Raw genomic sequence first — 21,371 nt, forward strand, 5'->3', positions numbered from 1 at the left:
CGACCCACATCCACTCGGCTCATTGGACAATGTTCTTCGATGGGTCCAAGATGTTGAATGGCTCCGGCACTGGCGTCGTGATCATATCGCCAAAAGGTGACAAACTCAAGTTTGTGTTACAGATACACTTTGATTCCTCCAACAACGAGGCAGAGTATGGAGCTCTCCTTTATGGACTGCGCATGGCCATCGCACTCGACGTCCGTCGCGTGATGGTCTATGGCGATTCAGATTTGGTAGTTAATCAAGTGATGAAGGAGTGGGATGTCAGGAACCCCACCATGACCACATACTGCAATGCGGTGAGGAAGCTCGAGAAAAAGTTTGAAGGTCTGGAACTCCACCATGTTCCGCGACTGAAAAACCAAGCAGCTGATGAATTGGCGAACTCGGATCCACTCGGAGACCAGTCCCGAGTGACGTCTGCCTCGAGCACCTTCACCTTCCCTCAGTTAAAGAAGATCCTTTCATAGAGGAACCAGTACAACCAAAGAACTCGACAGATCTGACTGAAGTCGAAGTACCTGCTGTGGTCGATTTGATCATGGAGATTCTTGCTGTCACCCTTGATTGGACTGTGCCGATCATTGCATACATCCCGAGGCAAGAATTACCAGAAGACGAAGTCCAAGCCAGACAGATCGTCCGCAGGTCAAAGTCGTTCACTGTCATTGATGGCCAGTTGTACAAGGAAAGCGTTTCAGGCGTCCTTCAACAATGCATCTCCCCTGAGGAGGGACAGTTAATCCTGGAAGAAATTCACTCGGGAACCTGCGGTCATCACGCCTCCTCAAGAGCAATCGTCGCCAAAGCATTCAGAGCTGGCTTCTTCTAGCTACAGGCGAATGAAATGGCGAAGGATATGGTCGATTGATGCGAAGGCTGTCAGTTCTACTCTAACAAGTCCCACAAGCCAACATCTGCGTTGAAGACAATCCCTCTTGTTTGGCTGTTTGCAGTGTGGGGATTAGATACAGTAGGTCCATTCAGGATAGGCCAAGGGGGATTCACACATCTGTTAGTGGCAGTCGACAAGTTCACAAAGTGGATTGAAGCCAAGCCCATTAAGAAGCTCAACGCCCTTACGGCCATCAAGTTTGTCAGGGACATCATCTCCAGATTCGGGGTACCTCACAACATAATCACTGACAATGGAACAAACTTTGACTCGGACATATTCAAAGGTTTCTGTACAGGCGAAGGTATCCGAGTGGATTTTGCATCTGTGGCGCATCCCCAAACAAACGGGCAAGCAGAGCGGGCGAATGGACTTATTCTGCAAGGTTTGAAGCCTCGACTCCTGCGAGAAGTGGGACATGCCGCCGGCGCATGGGTCACCGAGCTTCCTTCAGTGTTGTGAGGTCTCCGCACAACCCCAAATAGATCTACAGGGCGATCCCCGTTCTTCCTCGTTTACGGAGCAGAGGCAGTCCTTCCGAGTGACTTGCTTCACAACGCTCCATGAGTTGAACTCTTCTCCGAGGCTGAAGCAGAGCAAGCAAGGCAAGACGGAGTGGATCTTCTAGAGGTGGAGCGCGAGATGGCACTGACTCGCTCAACCATTTATCAACAAGATCTGCGGCGCTTTCACGCGCGACACGTCAGGAGTCGTACATTCCAAGCAGGCGACCTGGTGCTCCGAGTGGATCAGCAGAGACCTCACAAGTTGGCTCCCGCCTGGGAAGGACCCTTCATCATCTCCAAGGTGCTGAACAACGGAGCATATCGACTCTACAACCTCGACAGGGAAACAGACGAGCCACGAGCATGGAACGGAGATCTCGTGAAGCGCTTCTACACGTGACCGTCGACTGAAGCAATGTAAAGAACAAGTATCGTTGAAGTAATACAAAGCAGATTGAGTTTTTGCAGATTCAAAATTCTTCCGCGTTCGCAGACTCCGGTCTTAAAAAAAACTTAGCTGCAAACCAGAATCGCCTAAGTACAAACTTTCTCCGAGTATGCACTAAACGTCGCACTCGGGGACTTAGCTGCGATCCAGAATCGCCTAAGTAATAACTTTCTCCGAGTGTGCACTAAACGTCGCACTCGGGGACTTAGCTGCGATCCAGAATCGCCTAAGTAATAACTTTCTCCGAGTGTGCACTAAATGTCGCACTCGGGGACTTAGCTGCCATCAAGAATCGCCTAAGTACTAACTTTCTCCGAGTGTGCACTAAAACGTCGCACTCAGGGACTTAGCTGCGATCAAGATTCGCCTAAGTACAAACTTTCTCCGAGTGTGCGCTAAACGTCGCACTCGGGGACTTAGCTGCGATCAAGAATCGCCTAAGTACTAACTTTCTCCGAGTGTACACTAAAACGTCGCACTCGGGGACTTAGCTACGATCAAGAATCGCCTAAGTACTAACTTTCTCCGAGTGTGCAATAAAACGTCGCACTCGGGGACTTAGCTGCGATCAAGAATCGCCTAAATACAAACTTTCTCCGAGTGTGAACTAAACATCGCACTCGGGGACTTAGATGCGATCAAGAATCGCCTAAGTATTAACTCCGACTGTGCACTAAACGTCGCACTCGGGGACTTGTCTGCGACCAAGAATCGCCTAAGTAGAAAGCTTCCTTCGACTGTATCTTACAGATCCACTCGGAGGCTTAGCAGACCCTCATTGAGACTCATGTAGATGTTAAGAGAACTAACAATTACATGAGTAGCAGAATCTCATTGAGGCTCATGTAGATGTCAAGACAACTGACAATTACATGAGTAGTAGAACCTCATTGAGGCTCATGTAGCTGTCAAGACAACTGACAATTACATGAGTAACAACTCGCTCCGAGTACGACCCCACAGTCGCACTCGAAGACTTAGCCGCAATCACGAATCTCTTAAGTACAAAATTGACTTCGAGTGTATCCTACCGACCCACTCGGAGACTCAGCAGACCCTTAGTGAGGCTCATGCAGATGTCAAGACAACTGACAATTGCATGCTCCGCATGTTTGCCATTGGCTTCACCAAGAAACGCCAAACAAAAACCACGAGCCAAAATCGTGCAACAATTCTTTCAGAAAGGAAGAGCAAAAGATTCGATTCAAATTCAAAGTTCGTCTAAAGATAGTTGGTTCGGTGTAGATCAAGTTTATCCACACCGAACCACGAATGTGACGGCCAACAACAGTGGCCAAAGTTTGATACAACTACCACTCGGCATACCGAGGTAAAAGTTTTCTCAAGCGTCGTCAGGACTGGCACTAGGACAGGCAGGCTCCACGAAAGTGTCGAGGTCGATCCCGTCTGTTATGCGAGTGGCGCTCTCAAGAAATGTCTCCATGAAGTCTTCGAATCGCAGCTTCTTCGTGTTGGCGACCTGCAGCGTTTTCAGCTTCTCTTCGCGAGCCTCCTTGCAGTGCACTCGGACCAGCGACAGCGCCACGTCCGCACCACAGCGAGCAGCAGACTTCTTCCACGACTGCACTCGGTTCGGGACGTCCTCCAGCCGAGTCATCAACCCTTCCATCTCTTGCCGGGACTCGCCTTCGGGCCACAGCTCCTTGTCGATTCGGCCGACGATCTCTCTCAGTCGACCGATGAAAGGTCCCACTTTACCTAGGTGAATGTGCGCTCGGAGCATGTCTCGATTGGCGTCGTCGCCGAGTGGAACATTCGGAACAACCGACCGCTCAACGTCAGCTGCTTCAGCCTCAGCGTTCATACAAAAATCTGCAAAGACAAGACGAGCAGAAAGTAAGCGCAGAATGAAATACACAGTCAACAAACACTCGGAAGAACCGAACTTACCACCGAGAAGCGCAATCATTTGCCTTGCCCAGTCACTGACGTACTTCTCCTGTGATATGCACCGCCTGTTCATCACCTACATCTGTCCCATCAGCTCGGTTCTTTGTTTCCCCATTTTCTCCATTTCGGCCACCAATGCCTTGTTTGCCTCACGGGACTCCTCCAAGGACTTCTCTCGTTCAGCCAGAATGCCCTTCAGACCAGCCAAGGCTTGCATTGTTGCATCCAGTTCCGCAGCAAGCTAAATCTTTTCAGCTTTCAGAGTGTTGTACGCTGATCCCATCTCTCAAGTCTTCTGCAAGTCAGCGCGAAAAGACGATCAGAAAAATTCAACAAGGACAACAATAAAAACTCAAAGTTCTTCAGACCCCTGCCGACGCAAGCAGTCGACAGCGGTCTCGGGGACTACACCCAGTGGGTTCACTAAGAGTGACCCCACTGGCATGAAGCTCAAACAGGTCCGCCCTATTGAGATACATAACAAAACAAGCCTATGAGGCTACTACTACCCGACCTGAGTAAAATTACTCTCGGGGACTAATCCAGTAGGCGCACTCGGAGTGCCCCCACCGGTAACATTCGAACAGATTAGTTTTGATCTGATCAAGTTAAAGAAACTGTATATAAAGACAACTGCCGGTGCAAGCACTCGACAGAAGTCTCGGGGACTACACCCACTGGGTTCACTAAGAGTGAACCCACTGCAAAATAATCATGATGTATCCGAGTATATTTCTTAAACACCCAGTGGGTTACAAGGGGAAAGCAAATACTTACTAGCCCACTTACTCGGATATCGTCCCGGAGTTCCAAGCTTCGCTTGTACACAGACGCGATGGAGTCGTACGCTCTCTTGGCATCACCCACCATCAACTCCGCCTGCACCATGGCCCCCTTGGCAGCTCCTACCTGATCTTCCGGAAGGCGCTGGGCATCGAACTGGACGGTCGACGGACCTGGCACCACAAGAGACTCCTTGGGCATCCCAAGTCCTGCCCCAGTCGGTTCAGCAGCGATGAGCGCCGTTTCAGTCGACGACATTGTCTCGGTTGGCAGCGCGTCCATGGCGGGAGTAGTAACAGACGGAACAACCTCAAGGACAGGCACCGCAACTTGCTCGGACCTCTTCTGGTCATCATCCTCCACATGAATCACCTCTGAAAGAAGCCCGACCGAACGACATGAGACCACAGGAAAAAGGGCAAGACCAAAGACAGAATTCATGAAACAATAATGTAAGCTCTCGGAGTCGCCACGACGTACCTTGCTGGGACGTGGCAACGTTGTCCGTATCCATTGGATCGTCTTCCTGGCGTGGATAGAAGTGGCAGAGGTGGCAGCTCTATCGAGTAAAATTCACTCGACCAATAAGCATGAGTTCAATCAAATACTTGAAGATAGAAGAACAATATACTTACGCTGAGGCGACGGGAACGGCGATCCTCATCCGCGGCAAAGCCTTCCGAGGCTTGGATCCACTCAGTTTGGCCACCTTAGAGGGCTGGCCCGCGGGCTCAGCAGCAGAGTCCCTGGTCCTTTTTGTGCTCCGAGTACTCGGAACCACGGGAGAAGCTGGCAAGGCACTCGGAACCACAGGAGGAGCTAGCGGGGCACTCGAGGCCGCTGGGGGAGCGGACGGAGCCACATGTTCGTGACGACGTTTAGTCCGAGGCTCTGGTGGTGGGGGTGGCAAGCTCTGTTCCTCATCCTCCCCCTCTTCTTCTCCGGACTCCTCCTCCGTCTCCCCACTGTCGGAGACGTACTCGACGCTCTCCATGCTGCCCTCCTGGCTACCTTCCTCTTCCTCAGCTGGATTCCTGTTCGAGACAGGAGAAAACCAGTTGGTCCACGCCTGCACGAGATACAATCGACAACACTAGACGTCAGACAGTGATACAAAAAAAAGCGATAAATCTAAGACAATTGTGTGCACTCGACAAGTTATACTCATCTCATTCGGAGGAGGGTTGTCCGCGGGGAAGGGATTCACTCGCCGGGCTCCTCTGGGGTTATCGGAGGCGCCTGTGATGTTGAGGACCCACGACGCCACAAGCTCCCCGGTCACGCACTCGGGGTTAGTCCGAGTGGAGTCCTCAGGCCCCGTATAGTGCCACATGGCGTGGTGTTGAGCTTGCAAAGGCTGGATACGCCGACCCAGAAAAATCTGCAGCAAATCTATGCCAGTGACCCCCTTTCGGACGACCTCTACCAGCGCATCAACCAGAGGCTGGATCTGGATCTTCTCCATCTTCGTGAGCGCAAGCTGCCTAGGCGGAGCCGGTCGGTCTAGGCTAAAAGGTGGCAGTCCAGTTGTGGCATTCGGGCAAGCAATGTCCTGACAGTAGAACCAAGTCGACTGCCAGTTCCTAACGGATTCAGACAACTGAAGAGCGGGATAGCTACTTTTACTTTTCTTTTGGAAGCCTAAGCCTCCGCAGAGCTGGAGGAGATGAGTTTTGTCGTCCGACTGGCTAAGTCTTTTGATGGTTTGAGATCTAGCATTGAAGATGTGCTTAAAGAGCCCCCAATGGGGAGGACAGCCGATAAAACACTCGCACAACATGACGAAGGCAGAGAGATGAGCTATTGCGTTGGGAGGAAAATGGTGGAGCTGCACCCCGAAGTGGTTCATTATACCTCTGAAGAAGGGATGAGGAGGCAGAGAGAAGCCTCGGTACACATGAGTAAGCAGCAAGACGCGCTCCCCCTCCTGGGGCGCCGACTCCGTCTCTCCCTCCGCCGGCAGCCTCCACGTCTTGTGCTCGATCATGCCTTGCTCCACCAGCTCCAGCATGTCCGCCACCGTCACCGTGGAGGTGAGGAAATCCCCCTGGATCCAACCCGCCGGTAGTGCTCGCTGCCGCCGCTGAGCAGGAGCCGCCGCCTTCTTCTTCTTCCACGCCTCGAGCTTGATCGTCTGCTCCTTCGTCATGGTGGAGGCTACAGATCCGCGGAGGAGGAGGGGGAGGAAGGAGCTTGGGATGCACAGGAGGTCGCGAGAGAAGCGGGGCAAGTGCGAGCTATCAGGCGAGTGCAACGAAAAACCCTCGTCGTAGAGGTTTAAATAAGGTTCCGACTGGGTCACTAGCAGGTGGCCCCGAAATCTTATCCCCCGACCGGTTGCTGCGATATTAGTCGAGGAGATGAAGGCGTGGAAATCGAGGCGGCAGATACTACTCGATTGCGGTGTCGTCATCCCCGCTGAGCGCGCGGCAACCGAAATTTGAGGATCCCAGAAAATCCGCCGCTGTCAGTTGACTGGTCAGGTCAAAAGATTCCACGGAAGCACTCGGTCCCTGACGGTTCGTTTCACAGATACATCCACTCGGATCACTGGTCAAGAGGATAAAATGGATCGAGGCAAACAACACCAAAGTCACATCCATACTAGTCGGACCCGTACTCCAAGCATCGCTTCGTCGTTCCAACCCCAATCCATTCGGGGACTAATGATGGGGTTATAGTCCTAGGGTAGGGTCATAGGCCTGCCCTATGAGTCCTACCCAAGGACTACCCTTCATAAGGGATAAGGCCCTTAGTCAGTTCCGACTGAATTAAGGACTTCCCATCATCCAGTCGGTGACGATTCCTCCATCAGCCAGTCGGAGATGAGCATTCGGAGCGTATCAAACTTATCGACTGGATTCCACTCTGTACATCGTAACCCCCCTGGAGGGCAACGGTCATACGTTTCCATGTACCTTTATTAGCATTTAAGGCACACGTTACTTGTAACGTAGGCATTTATTCGCCACTACTCCACCCCTGTGCACCAAACCGTTGTGAAGGGCAGCGCACTCTATATAAGCCGCCCTTCCCCACTGGTGCAGGGGTTAGCAATTCACTGTAATCCATATTCCACTCGACAACAAGCTCCCAAGAGCACTGAGACGTAGGGATCTTACCTCCACCGTAGAGGGGCCTGAACTCATACAACCTCGCCGTAGTTAAGGCTCTGCCCATCCTTTCGTACCCTACACATCTACTGTTAGACTTATACCCACGACAAGAACGATAGCATGAAAGATCATGAGACGATCTTATGGAAAGTGATAGCTTCACATATGACACGTATGATGATTGAAACTTGTTGAGAATAAATCAACATAGACCTCAGTCATTGTTGCAATTAATAAGAAGTAATAAGGAAAGATAGGTTCACATATAAATATATCATCTTAGACACTTTTTACAATTGTGAGCACTCACCAAACTATTACATGCTTAGGAGTAGATGTTGGACAAGGAAGACAACATAATGAATTGTGTTTGCTTGGTTCCAAACAATGTTATATGATTAGAGATCCCTTAGCATGTGACGATTGCTTCCACCTCATATTAGCCAAAACTCCCGCACCAAGTAGAGATACTACTTGTGCATCCATAAACCTTCAACCCAGTTTTGCCGTGAGAGTCCACCATACCTGCATATGGATTGAATAAGATTCCTCAAGTAAGTTTTCATCGGTGCAAGCAATAAAAATTGCTCTCTAATATGTATGATCTATTAGTGTGTGGAAAATAAGCTTTGTACGAACCTGTGATGAGGAAGACATAAAAGCGACAGACTGCATAATAAAGTTCTTTATCACAGGAGGCAATATAAAGTGACGTTCCTCCGCACTAAGAGGACACGCATTCAAACCTCAAAAGTGCATGACAACCTCTGCTTCCCTCTACGAAGGGCCTATCATGTACCTTTACTTTTTGCCCTTGTAAGAGTCTTGGTGATCTTCACCAATTCCCTATGTTGGCCTTGTCTTGGCTACCGTCACATGCTTGGGAAAGATCTATATTCATATATCAACTTGGAGTTGAGTACATATGCTTTACTATTGTTGACTTTACCCTTGAGGTAAATTGTTGGGAGGCAAAACTATAAGCCCCTATCTTCCTCTGTGTCCAGCTGAAACTTTGACACGATGAGTACCACGTGAGTTGTAACAATTGTGGAAAACAAAAGTGATGATTGAGTATGTGGGTTTGCCTTACAAGCTCTGATTTGACTCTTTCTGATGTTGTGATAAATTGCAATTGCTTCATTGACTTTGGACTGTTGTTGGTTACTTCTCGGTAAGGTTTTTGCTTCATGCTTTGCTTTGTGAAGGAATTGTTACTTTCCCATAAGAATCTTTATGATGTATTGCTGTTCTATGTGTGATCATGATGCCCTCATGTCCGTATTATGTTTTATCGACACCTTCGTCCCTAAACATGTGGACATGTTTATGTAACTTGGTTTTCTCTTGAGGACAAGCGAGGTCTAAGCTTGGGGGAATTGATACGTCCATTTTGCATCATGCTTTCATGTTGATATTTATTGCTTTATGGGCTGTTATATTACTTTGTGGTACCATATTTATGCCTTTTCTCTCTTATTTTGCAAGGTTTATTTGAAGAGAGAGAATTCAGGCAGCTGGAATTCTGGACTAGAAAAGGAGCAATTCTTAGTCCACTATTCTGCACATCTCCAAATGCCCTGAAAAGTTACGTGGAATTTTTTGGGATTATTAAAAAATACTGGGCGAAAGAAGTTCCAGAGGGGGGCTACTAGGGCGCCACAAGCCCTGCCACCGCCACCCCCGTGGTGGCGGAGGGCAAGCTTGTGGGCTCCTTGACGGCCCACTAGCCCCCCTCTTTTGCTATATGAAGGGTTTCGTTCCAGAAAAAATCATTCATGAGCTTTTTCGTGGTTTCGCCGCCGCCACGAGGCGGAACTTGAGCAGATCCAATCTAGAGCTCCGGCAGGACGATCCTGCCGGGGAAACTTCCCTCCCGGAGGGGGAAATCGTCGCCATCGTCATCACCAACACTCCTCTCGTTGGAGGGGAGGCATCTTCATCAACATCTTCATCAGCACCATCTCCTCTCCAATCCCGAGTTCATCTCTTGTAACTAATCTCCGTCTCACGACTCCGATTGGTAGTTGTAAGGTTACTAGTAGTGTTGATTACTCTTTGTAGTTGATGCTAGTTGGATTACTTGGTGGAAGAGTTTGTGTTCAGATCCTTGATGCTATTCATTACACCTTTGATCATGATTATGATTATGCTTTGTGAGTAGTTACTTTTTTTCCTGAGGACATGGGATAAGTCATGTTAATAATAGTCATGTGAATTTGATATCCGTTCGGTATTTTGATATGTTGTATGTTGTCTTTTCCTCTAGTGGTGTTATGTGAACGTCAACTACATAACACTTCACCATACTTGGGCCTAGAGGAAGGCATTGGGGAGTAGTAAGTAGGTGATGGGTTGCTGGAGTGACAGAAGCTTAAACCCCAGTCTATACGTTGCTTCGTAAGGGGCTGATTTGGATCCACTAGTTTAATGCTATGGTTAGACGTTGTCTTAATTCCTCTTTTGTAGTTGCGGATGCTTGCGAGAGAGGTTAATCATAAGTGGGATGCTTGTCCAAGTAAGGGCAGTACCCAAGCGCCGGTCCACCCACAGATCAAACTATCAAAGTAACGAACGCGAATCATATGAACATGATAAAACTAGCATGACAGGAATTCCCGTGTGTCCTCGGGAGCGTTTTTCCTCCTATAAGACTTTGTTCAGGCTTGTCCCTTGCTACAAAATGGATTTGGCCACTTGCTGCACCGTTTCTACTACTTGTTACTCTTCACTTGTTACGTTTATCAGAGCTTGCAGTTATTACCTCGCTACACCATCACTTGTTACCGCTACTTTCAGTGCTTGCAGTTATTACCTTGCTGAAATCCGTTTATCAGAGCCTTCTGCTCCTCGTTGGGTTCGACACTGTTACTTATCGAAAGGACTACGATTGATCCCCTATACTTGTGGGTCATCAGGAATCCCCAAGCTTGAGCTCTTGCTACTCTTTATCTGTTTGTCCATAAGAACTTCACCCAAAACTTGAAAACTTCACAACACGAAACTTAAACAGAAACCCGTGATATCATTAGTATAAGAAAGCAAATCACCACTTCCTTAGGTACTGTAGCAAACTTAAATTTTACTTATGTTGATGTTGGGTTACTGTATTTTCAGTCTTCCATGGCTAATACCCCCCGATACTATCCATAGTTTCATCAAAATAAGCAACCAACTCAACAAAAGTAGAATCTGTTAACAGAAGACCAGTCTGTAGCAATATGTATACTTCGTATACTTCTGGTACTTCACAAATTCTGAAATATTACGACAGTCTTAAGAATTTGCGTAGCAATCAGCAACAAAAAGAATCAACTCAAAGCTCTCACAGAAAAGAAAAATTCGTGAGCAGAAAGTTTCTGTCTTTTCCAGCATGATCAAACGATCATCCCCAAGACTAATCATAATGGTTTTACTTGGCACAAACGCAAAAGAAACAGAAAAAACACAATCATAACAGAAATATGAAAGTGTGGAAAACACAAAACAGAAAGAAAAAGGATAGATTCGTTGGGTTGCCTCCCAACAAGCGCTATTTTTTAACGCCCTTAGCTAGGCATAAGGTGATAGAATCACGTATAGTCATCTTTGGTGCTCAAACCATACGTAGCCCCCATCATAGATTCATAAGGCAATCTTATTTTCTTTCTAGGAAAATGCTCCATGCCCTTCTTTAGAGGAAATTGAAATCTAATATTCCCTTCCTTCATATCGATGATAGCACCAATAGTCCTTAGGAAAGGTCTACCAAGAATAATGGGACATGAAGGATTGCAATCTATGTCAAGTACAATGAAATCCACGGGTACATAGTTCTTATTTGCAACAATAAGAACATCATAGATCCTTCCCATGGGTTTCTTGACAGTAGAATCCTCAAGATGCAAATTAACAGAACACTCTTCAATCTCATGAAAACCAAGAATATCACATAAATACTTTAGAATCGCGGAAACACTAGCACCCAAATCACATAAAGCATTGCATTCATAGTTTTTGATTTTGATTTTGATAGTAGGTTCCCACTCATCTTGAAGTTTTCTAGGTATAGAGACTTCCAATTCGAGTTTCTCTTCAAGAGATTTCATCATAGCATCTACGATATGTGCGGTAAAGGCTTTGCTTTGGCTATAAGCATGTGGAGAGTTTGCGATGGATTGCATCAAGGAAATGCATTCAAACAAGGAGCAACTATCATAATTGAATCCCTTGAAATCCAAAGTGGGAGTTTCATTACTACCCAATATTTCGATTTCTTCTACTCCACTATCCACACCTTTATCATCAAGATAGGTGGACTCCGAATCATTGGGCGTTTTTCAACCAAAGTGGGAGTTTCATTACTACCCAATATTTTGATTTCTTCTACTCCACTGTCCACACCTTTATCATCAAGATAGGCGGACTCCGAATCATTGGGGCGTTTTTCAACCAAAGTGAATTCATATCCAGCCCCTTCATCAATAGTTTTGACACGCGAAAACAAAGATTCAAGAGGAGTCACACCAAGCACTTTAAGATCTTCGTGATTTGCATCACTAGAACGCACCCTTTTAAACCATTCATGCTTAGCGCGAATTTGGGCGGTTCTTTCTTTGCTCTCATTCATGGAGACACGCATAGCTTTTAAAGTTTCCTCCAAGTTGACCTTGGGAGGAGCACATCTAACTTTCAAAGCATCAATATCACAAGACATCCTATCAACGCTCTTAGCCAAATCGTCTATTTTTAGTAGTTTTTCCTCTATGGACGCATTTAAAATCTTTTGAGAGTCGATGAACTCTTTGATATTACTTTCTAAATCAGAGGGTAATTTGTTATGATTTCCATAAGTATTGTTGTAGGAATTTCCATAGTTGTTAGAGGAGTTACTAGGAAAAGGCCTAGGAACATAGTTTCCTCTAAAAGCATTATTGTTGCCAAAATTGTTCCTACCAACAAAATTAACGTCCAAACTAGCGTTGCTACTCTCAATCAAGGAAGATAGTGGCATGCCATTAGGATCTAAAGGAGCATTTCTACTAGCAACCAAATTCATCAACTCGTCCATCTTAGAACTAAGCGAGTTAATTTCTTCTATAACATGTACCTTTTTGCTAGCAGGTGACCTTTCAGTGTGCCACTGAGAGTAGTTGGTCATGATATTGTCTAGGAGTTTTGTAGCTTCTCCTAACGTGATTTCCATGAACGTTCCACCTGAGGTGGAGTCCAAGATATTTATAGAAGCAAAATTCAAACCAACATAAAAGATTTGTATAATCATCCACAAACTCAAGCCATGAGCGGGACAATTTCTAATCATTAACTTCATCCTCTCCCAAGATTGTGCAACGTGTTCATGATCAAGTTGCTTGAAATTCATGATATCGTTACGGAGAGAGATAATCTTAGCCGGCGGAAAATACTTGGATATGCAAGCATCTTTGCACTTATTCCAAGAATCGATACTATTTTTAGGCAAAGAAGAAAACCAAGTTTTTGCACGATCTCGCAAAGAGACCGAAAAAAGCTTCAATTTAACAACATCATTATCCACATCTTTCTTCTTTTGCATATCGCAAAGTTTAATGAAAGTATTAAGATGGATGCGGCATCTTCACTAGGAAGGCCAGAAAATTGCTCTTTCATAACAAGATTCAGCAAGGCAGCGTTGATTTCATATGATTCCGCACTAGTGGCGGGAGAAATCGGAGTACTAATCAAATAATTTTTATTAGTATTCGAGAAGTCGCAAAGTTCGGGGTTTTCAGCCATGATGACTTCAACAAACAAACAAGAACACAAGAAAGCAAGAAAACTGGCACAGGAAAACGGCAAAAGGCAAATGAAAACTGCAAAGGAGAAAGGCAAATGAAAACGACAAATTTGAAGTGGGGGAGAGGAAAACGAGAGGCAACTGGCAAAAAAAGGTAAATGCAAGAGATGAGTTTGTGACACTTACTTGGATAGATCTTGACTTGATCTCTCCCCGGCAACGGCGCCAAAAATCCTTCTGCTGCTGGCTACGCCTATAGGGATTTCCTTGGCAAATATGCAAAGGATTCCCCCGCGGCCTTGGAGCCTTGCGTTGGTGTTCCCTTGAAGAGGAAAGGGTGACGTAGCACAGCGGCGGTAAGTATTTCCCTTAGTTTGAGAACCAAGGTATCAATCAAGTAGGAGGATCGCATCAAGTCACAAGTACCTACACAAACACAAAGAGCTTGCACCCAACGCTATGAAGGGGTTGTCAATCCCTTATAAATTGTTTGCAAAGTGAGAACTAAAAGCAAAAAGTAAACAAAGCAAAGTAAAAGTAAAAGCGGAGATGATAATTGTGAGTAGACCCGGGGGCCGTAGTGTTCACTAGTGGCTTTTCTCATGAAAGCAAGTCGACGGTGGGTGAACGAATTACTGTCGAGCAATTGATAGAACCGCGCAAAGTCATGACGTTATCTATGGCAATGATCATACATATAGGCATCACGTCCAAAACAAGTAGACCGATACTTTCTGCATCTACTACTATTACTCCACACGTCGACCGCTATCTAGCATGCATCTAGTGTATTGAGTTCATAAGAACAGAGTAACGCCTTAAGCAAGATGACATGATGTAGATGGACAATCTCAAATCTATGATGAAAGCCCATCTTGTTACCCTTGATGGCAACAAAACGATGCGTGCCTTGCTGCCCCTTCTGTCATTGGGAAAGGTCACCGCACTGTAATAACCCAAAACCAAGCACTTCTCCCATTGCAAGAATCATAGATCTAGTTGGCCAAAAAAAACCCAAGACTCGGAGAGACTTACAAGGATACCAAATCATGCATATAAGAAATCAACAAAGACTCAAATATAATTCATAGATAATCTGATCAAAAATCCACAATTCATCGGATCTCGACAAACACACCGCCAAAGAGGATTACATAGGATAGATCTCCATGAAGATCATGGAGAACTTTGTATTGAAGATCAAAGAGAGAGAAGAAGCCATCTAGCTACTAACTACGGACCCGTAGGTCTGAAGTAGACTACTCACAAGTCATTAGAGAGGGAATGATGTAGATGTAGAAGCCCTCCAGCTCGAAAGTCCCCTCTGGCAGGGCACCGGGAAGGGTCTCCAGATGAGATCTCACGGAAACGGAAGCTTGCGGCGGCGGAAAAGTGGTTTCGTGGACACCCTCATTTTTTCTGGGATTTTAGGGAATATATAGGCGAAAGAGCTAGGACAGGGGAGCTCCACGGGGGCCACAAGCCTGGTAGCCGCGGCCCCCCTGGCCGCGGCTACAGGGATTGTGGGCTCCCTGTGGGCCTCCTGCCTTGGCCCTCAACTCCCCCGATCTTCTTCTGTTCTGGAAAAATTCATTTCGAGGATTTTATTCCGTTTGGACTCCGTTCCAAAATCAGATCTGAAAAGAGTCAAAAACACAGAAAAAACAGGAACTGTCACTTGGCACTGAATTAATAAGTTAGTCCCAAAAAAGATATAAAAGGTATATAAAACATTCAATGTTGACAAGATAACAACATGAAACCATCAAAAATTATAGATAGTTTGAGACGTATCAGACACCACCAGTGAAGAACCAGAACCTTAGATCAAATTCCTCAGGTGGACCAAAGTCTTCACGAGGATCATATTCCTCAAATGGTCAAAATTATGCTCGTACTTGCACTAATGCTTCTGATATGCAGGGAAACTACAAGGGACGTGAATATGTGCACTATTCCTCGAATCATTATGTTCATAAGTCCTCAAAGAATTTGTCTGCCTATTCATTTGAGTACTCTAACCCCCTAGTGTGAAAATAAGTGCATTAGCTTCGATGCCTTGATACGTATCCATCGTATCTACTTTTCCAAACTCTTTTGCCCTTGTTTTGGACTCTAATTTGCATGATTTGAATGGAACTAACCCGGACTAACGCTGTTTTCAGCAGAATTGCCATGGTGTTGTTTTTGCGCAGAAATAAAAGTTCTCGGAATGACCTAGAAATTTACGGGGATTTTTTGTGAAATGTATAAAAAATACTCGCGCAACAATCAACCAAGGAAGCGGAGCATGGAGCCCACAATCCCACTAGGCGCGCCCCCCTGGCCGCGCCTGCCAGGCTTGTGGGGCCCACATTGCTCCACCGCCTCCAATCCCAGCTCTATTTAGTCCCTTTCATCCGAAAAAATCAGGGAGAAGAGTTCATCGTGTTTTACGATACGGAGGCGCCACCACCTCCTGTTCTTCCTCTGGAGGGCAGATCTGGAGTCCGTTCTGGGCTCCGGAGAGGGGAGATCGTCGCCATCGTCATCACCAACCTTCCTTCATCGCCAATTCCATGATGCTCTTCACCGTTCGTGAGTAATCTCATCGTAGGCTTGGTGGATGGTGATGGGTTGGATGAGATCTATCATATAATTGAGTTAGTTTTGACGGGGATTGATCCCTAGTATCAGCTATGTTCTGAGATTGATGTTGCTACTACTTTGCCATGCTTAATGCTTGTCACTAGGGCCCGAGTGCCATGATTTCATATCTGAACCTATATATGTGTGTTCTTGATACTATCTTGCAAGTTGTAGTCACCTACTATGTGTTATGACCCGGCAACCCCGGAGTGACAATAGCCGGAACCACTCCCGGAGATAACCATAGTATGAGGAGTTCATGTATTCACCAAGTGTTAATGCATTGGTCCGATTCTTTATTAGAAGGAGAACCTTAATATCCCGTAGTTTCCATTAGGATCTCGCTGCCACGGGAGGGATGGACAATAGGTGTCATGCAAGTTCTTTTCCCAAAGCACGTATGACTACATACGGAATACATGCCTACATTACATTGACGAACTGGAGCTAGTTACATATATCTCTCCGTGTTATAAGTGTTGCATGATGAATACCATCTGGCATAATCATCCATCACCGATCCAATGCCTACGAGTTTGTACTACTGGTCCTTGCTACATTTACTCTGTCGCTATTGCTGTCGTTGGTGCTACTGTTACTTTGCTGCTACTGCTGTCACTTTGCTGCTACTGTTTACTGTTGCTACTGTTGCTATCATACTACCTTGCTATTGATACTGTTCTGCAGATACTAAGTCTTTCAGGTGTGGTTGAATTGACAACTCAACTGCTAATACTTGAGAATATTCTTTGGCTTCCCCTTGTGTCAAATCAACAAATTTGGGTTGAATACTCTACCCTCGAAAACTGTTGCGATCCCCTATACTTGTGGGTTATCAAGACCTTTTTCTGACGCCGTTGCCGGGGAAGCATAGCTATATTCTCTGAGTCACTTGGGATTTACGTCTGCTGATCACTATGAGGAATTCAAAAGATCCAAGAACTAAAGTCTTGCCCTCAACTACGAGGACAGGTAAGGAACTGCCATCTAGCTCTGCACTTGATTCACCTTCAGTTATGAGTAAGTTTGCGACACCACCTCCTGCTAGAAATTTTGATGTTTCGCCTGTGCTTGATGATGCTACTTCTGCTGCCCATGATGCTTATGATGATGCTATGCTTGATACTTCTATAGTTGCTGCTACATGTGATGATACTTCTGAAACTGCTGAGATTATTGAGGTAGAACGTGCTATTTCGCCTGTTAGAACTAGCTCTCCTAGATATGAATTGCCTGATATGCCTGAGGGTTATGTTATGGAGGGAGAGATAGCCGAGGACTTTTTTGCTTGTAAGGATAGCTATGATGTTGAGAAATTACTGCGCAAGTGGAAAGAAAAATCTTTGAACGCTAGGATGAAATACGATAAGGATTATGAATTCTCTGTCGACCCTGAGTTAATCACTCTGGTCAAATCTAATCCTTTTCACGATTATGAGTCTGAAATGGTTGTAGCCCATCTTACCAAACTGCACGATATAGCCACCCTATTCACAAGTGAGGAAAATATCTGCCACTACTATATCCTTAAGATGTTTCCTTTCTCGCTAAAGGATGATGCTAAGACTTGGTTCACCTCTCTTGCTCCTGGTTGTGTGCATAGCCCCCAGGATATGATCTACTACTTCTCTGAGAAATATTTCCCTGCCCATAAGAAGCAAGCTGCCTTGCAGGAAATATACAACTTTGCGAAAGTTGAAGAAGAGAGTCTCCCACAAGCTTGGGGGAGGCTTGTCCAACTGCTGAATGCTTTGCCTGATCACCCTCTTGAGAAGAATGAAGTACTTGATATCTTCTATAGTGGACTTACCGATGCTTCTAGAGACCACCTAGATAGTTGTGCCGGTTGTGTTTTTAGGGAACGAACCGTAGAATAAGCTGAGATCCTATTGAATAATATCTTGTGCAATGAGAATGCTTGGACTATTCCTGAACCACCTCCAAAGCCAACTCCTAATAAAAGAGGCATTCTAATCCTTAGTCCTGAAGATATGCAAGAAACTAAGAAATCTATGTAAGAGAAAGACATTAAATCTGAAGATGTCAAAAATCTACCACCTATCGAAGAGATCCATGGTCTTGATAACCTGATACAGGTAGTAGAGGTGAATTCTCTTTGTAGATTCAGTGACAGTGGTATTCCTTTTGATAAGCCTGCTACTTATGCCTGGATGAATTTGATAACTTTGTTGCCAAACAGCAATGTTTCAATGATTATGTTAGCAGACAATTGGAACAGAATGCTCGTTTTCTTAGTCATTTAAGTGCTTGTGTGGACAGAAACATCAATGATCTTAAGCTTTTGAGTAAACATGCCTCTATGGTTACTACTCAAGTAGAACAAGTACTTAAGGCTCAGAATGACTTGCTCAATGAGTTGAATGACAATTATGTTAGAGTCGTCACTAGAGGCGGTAGAATGACCCAGGGACCTTTGTATCCTGAGGGTCATCCTAAGAGAATTGAACAAGATTCTCAAGGAGTTAGCACTGATGCACCTAGTCATCCTAGGAAGAAGAAGAAAGATGATAGGAACCTGCACGCTAGTAACCCTGTTGCTGCTACACCTAAAAATCCAAATGATATCTCTGTTTCTGATGCCGAAACACAATCTGGTGATGAACATGAGCCTAATGATAATATCAATAGTGATGTTCATGTTGATGCTCAGCCTAGCAATGATAAGGATGTGGAGATTGGACCTGTTGATCTTGATAACCCACAGCCTAAGAATAGGAGATACGATAAGAATGACTTTGCTGCTAGGAAGCATGGTAAAGAAAGGGAACCATGGGTTCAGAAACCCATGCCCTTTCCTCCCAAACCATCCAAGAAAAAGGATGATGAGGATTTTGAGCGATTTGTTCAAATGATTAGACCTGTCTTTCTGCAAATGCGTTTGACAGATATCCTCAAAATGTCTCCGTATGCTAAGTACATGAAGGATATTGTGACTAATAAGAGGAGGATACCTGAGGTTGAGATTTCCACCATGCTTGCTAATTATACCTTCAAGGGTGGAACTCCTAAGAAACTAGGTGATCCCGGAGTGCCCACTATACCTTGCTCCATTAAAGGAAATTACGTTAGAACTGCTTAATGCGACCTTGGAGCCGGTGTTAGTGTTATGCCTCTCTCTCTTTATCGTAGGATTGAACTGGATAAGTTGACACCCACTAAAATCTCTCTCAAATGGCCGACAAATCAATTGCTTCCCCTATCGGCATTTGTGAGGATGTGCCTGTTGTGGTTGCTAACGTTACTATCTTAGCAGACTTTGTTATTCTGGATATTCCCGAAGACGATGCCATGGCGGTCATCCTCGGAAGACCCTTTTTAAACACTGCAGGGGCTGTTATTGATTGCAACAAAGGCAATGTCACTTTCCATGTCAATGGTAATGAGCATACGGTGCACTTTCCGAAGAAACAGTATCGAGTACATTGCGTCAATGCTATTGAAAAGACTTCATCAATTCTTATTGGGAGCTTTGAATGCCCTATACCTACTGTCAAGATGAAGTATGATTTTCTTGTTGGGGATATGCACATTCCCATTGAGGTAACCTAGTGACTATTTGAAAATTCTCCGTTCCTTTTTATGCGATTCGAAAAAGTTTGTTAAGGTGCATGATTTGAATGGAACTAACCCGGACTAACGCTGTTTTCAGCAGAATTGCCATGGTGTTGTTTTTGCGCAGAAATAGAAGTTCTCGGAATGACCTGGAAATTTACGGGGATTTTTGTGGAATATATAAAAAATACTGGCGCAAGAATCAACCGAGGAAGCAGAGCGTGGAGCCCACAAGCCCACCAGGCGCGACCCCCCTAGCCGCGCCTGGCAGGCTTATGGGGCCCACGTTGCTCCACCGCCTCCAATCCCAGCTCTATTTAGTCCTTTTCGTCCGGAAAAAAATCAGGGAGAAGAGTTCAACGCGTTTTACGATACGGAGGCGCCGACACCTCCTGTTCTTCCCGTGGAGGGCAGATCTAGAGTCCGTTCTGGGTTCCAGAGAGGGGAGATCATCGCCATCGTCATCACCAACCTTCCTTCATCGCCAATTCCATGATGCTCTTCACCGTTCGTGAGTAATCTCATCGTAGGATTGCTGGACGGTGATGGGTTGGATGAGATCTATCTTGTAATCGAGTTAGTTTTGACGGGGATTGATCCCTAGTATCCACTATGTTCTGAGATTGATGTTGCTACTACTTTGCCATGCTTAATGCTTGTCACTAGGGCCCGAGTGCCATGATTTCATATCTGAACCTATTATGTTGTCGCCAATATATGTGTGTTCTTGATCGTATCTTAAAAGTTGTAGTCACCTACTATGTGTTATGACCTGACAACCCTGGAGTGACAATAGCCGAAACCACTCCCGGAGATGACCGTAGTATGAGGAGTTTATGTATTCACCAAGTGTTAATGCGTTGGTCCGGTTCTTTATTAAAATGAGAACCTTAATATCCTGTAGTTTCCATTAGGACCCCGCTGCCACGGGAGGGATGGACAATAGATGTCATGCAAGTTCTTTTTCCTAAGCACGTATGACTACATACGGAATACATGCCTACATTACATTGACGAACTGGAGCTAGTTACATATATCTCTCCGTGTTATAACTGTTGCATGATGAATACCATCCGACATAATCATCCATCACCGATCCAATGCCTACGAGTTTTTCCTACTGCTCCTTGCTACTGTTACTCTGTCGCTATTGTTGTCGCTGCTGCTACTGTTACTTTGCTGCTACTGCTGTCACTTTGCTGCTACTGGTTACTGTTGCTACTGTTGCTATCATACTACTCTGCTACTGATACTTTTCTACAGATACTAAGTCTTTGAGGTGTGGTTGAATTGACAACTCAACAGCTAATACTTGAGAATATTCTTTGGCTTCCGCTTGTGTCGAATCAACAAATTTGGGTTGAATACTCTACCTCGAAAACTATCGCGATCCCCTATATACTTGTGGGTTATCATGCCTCCATTCTCATATTGTGCTTGCAGGATGATGAACTTTTTTCCACCCATTCAGATGTGGGTGGTGAAGAAATTGAACTAATAACTTCTACAGGTCAGGTCTCCAGATGAAAGTCTTCATCTGAAGAATTTGCTGGAGACCTGAGCAAAATCCTTGATTGGACGCAAGCTAAAAAATTATGAAATGATCTAACATTTCACACGTCCTCAAATTTACTGTTTGTGATGAAATTCAAGTCTGATGAAATTGATATCATATTCTTCAAATCTTGAGCATATGAGATGGTAAGCTATACTAATTCATCTACAGGATGACAAACCCAAGAACACAGAGTG

Source organism: Hordeum vulgare, chromosome 3H, assembly GCF_904849725.1.
Source record: "Hordeum vulgare subsp. vulgare chromosome 3H, MorexV3_pseudomolecules_assembly, whole genome shotgun sequence".
NCBI lineage: Eukaryota > Viridiplantae > Streptophyta > Magnoliopsida > Poales > Poaceae > Hordeum > Hordeum vulgare.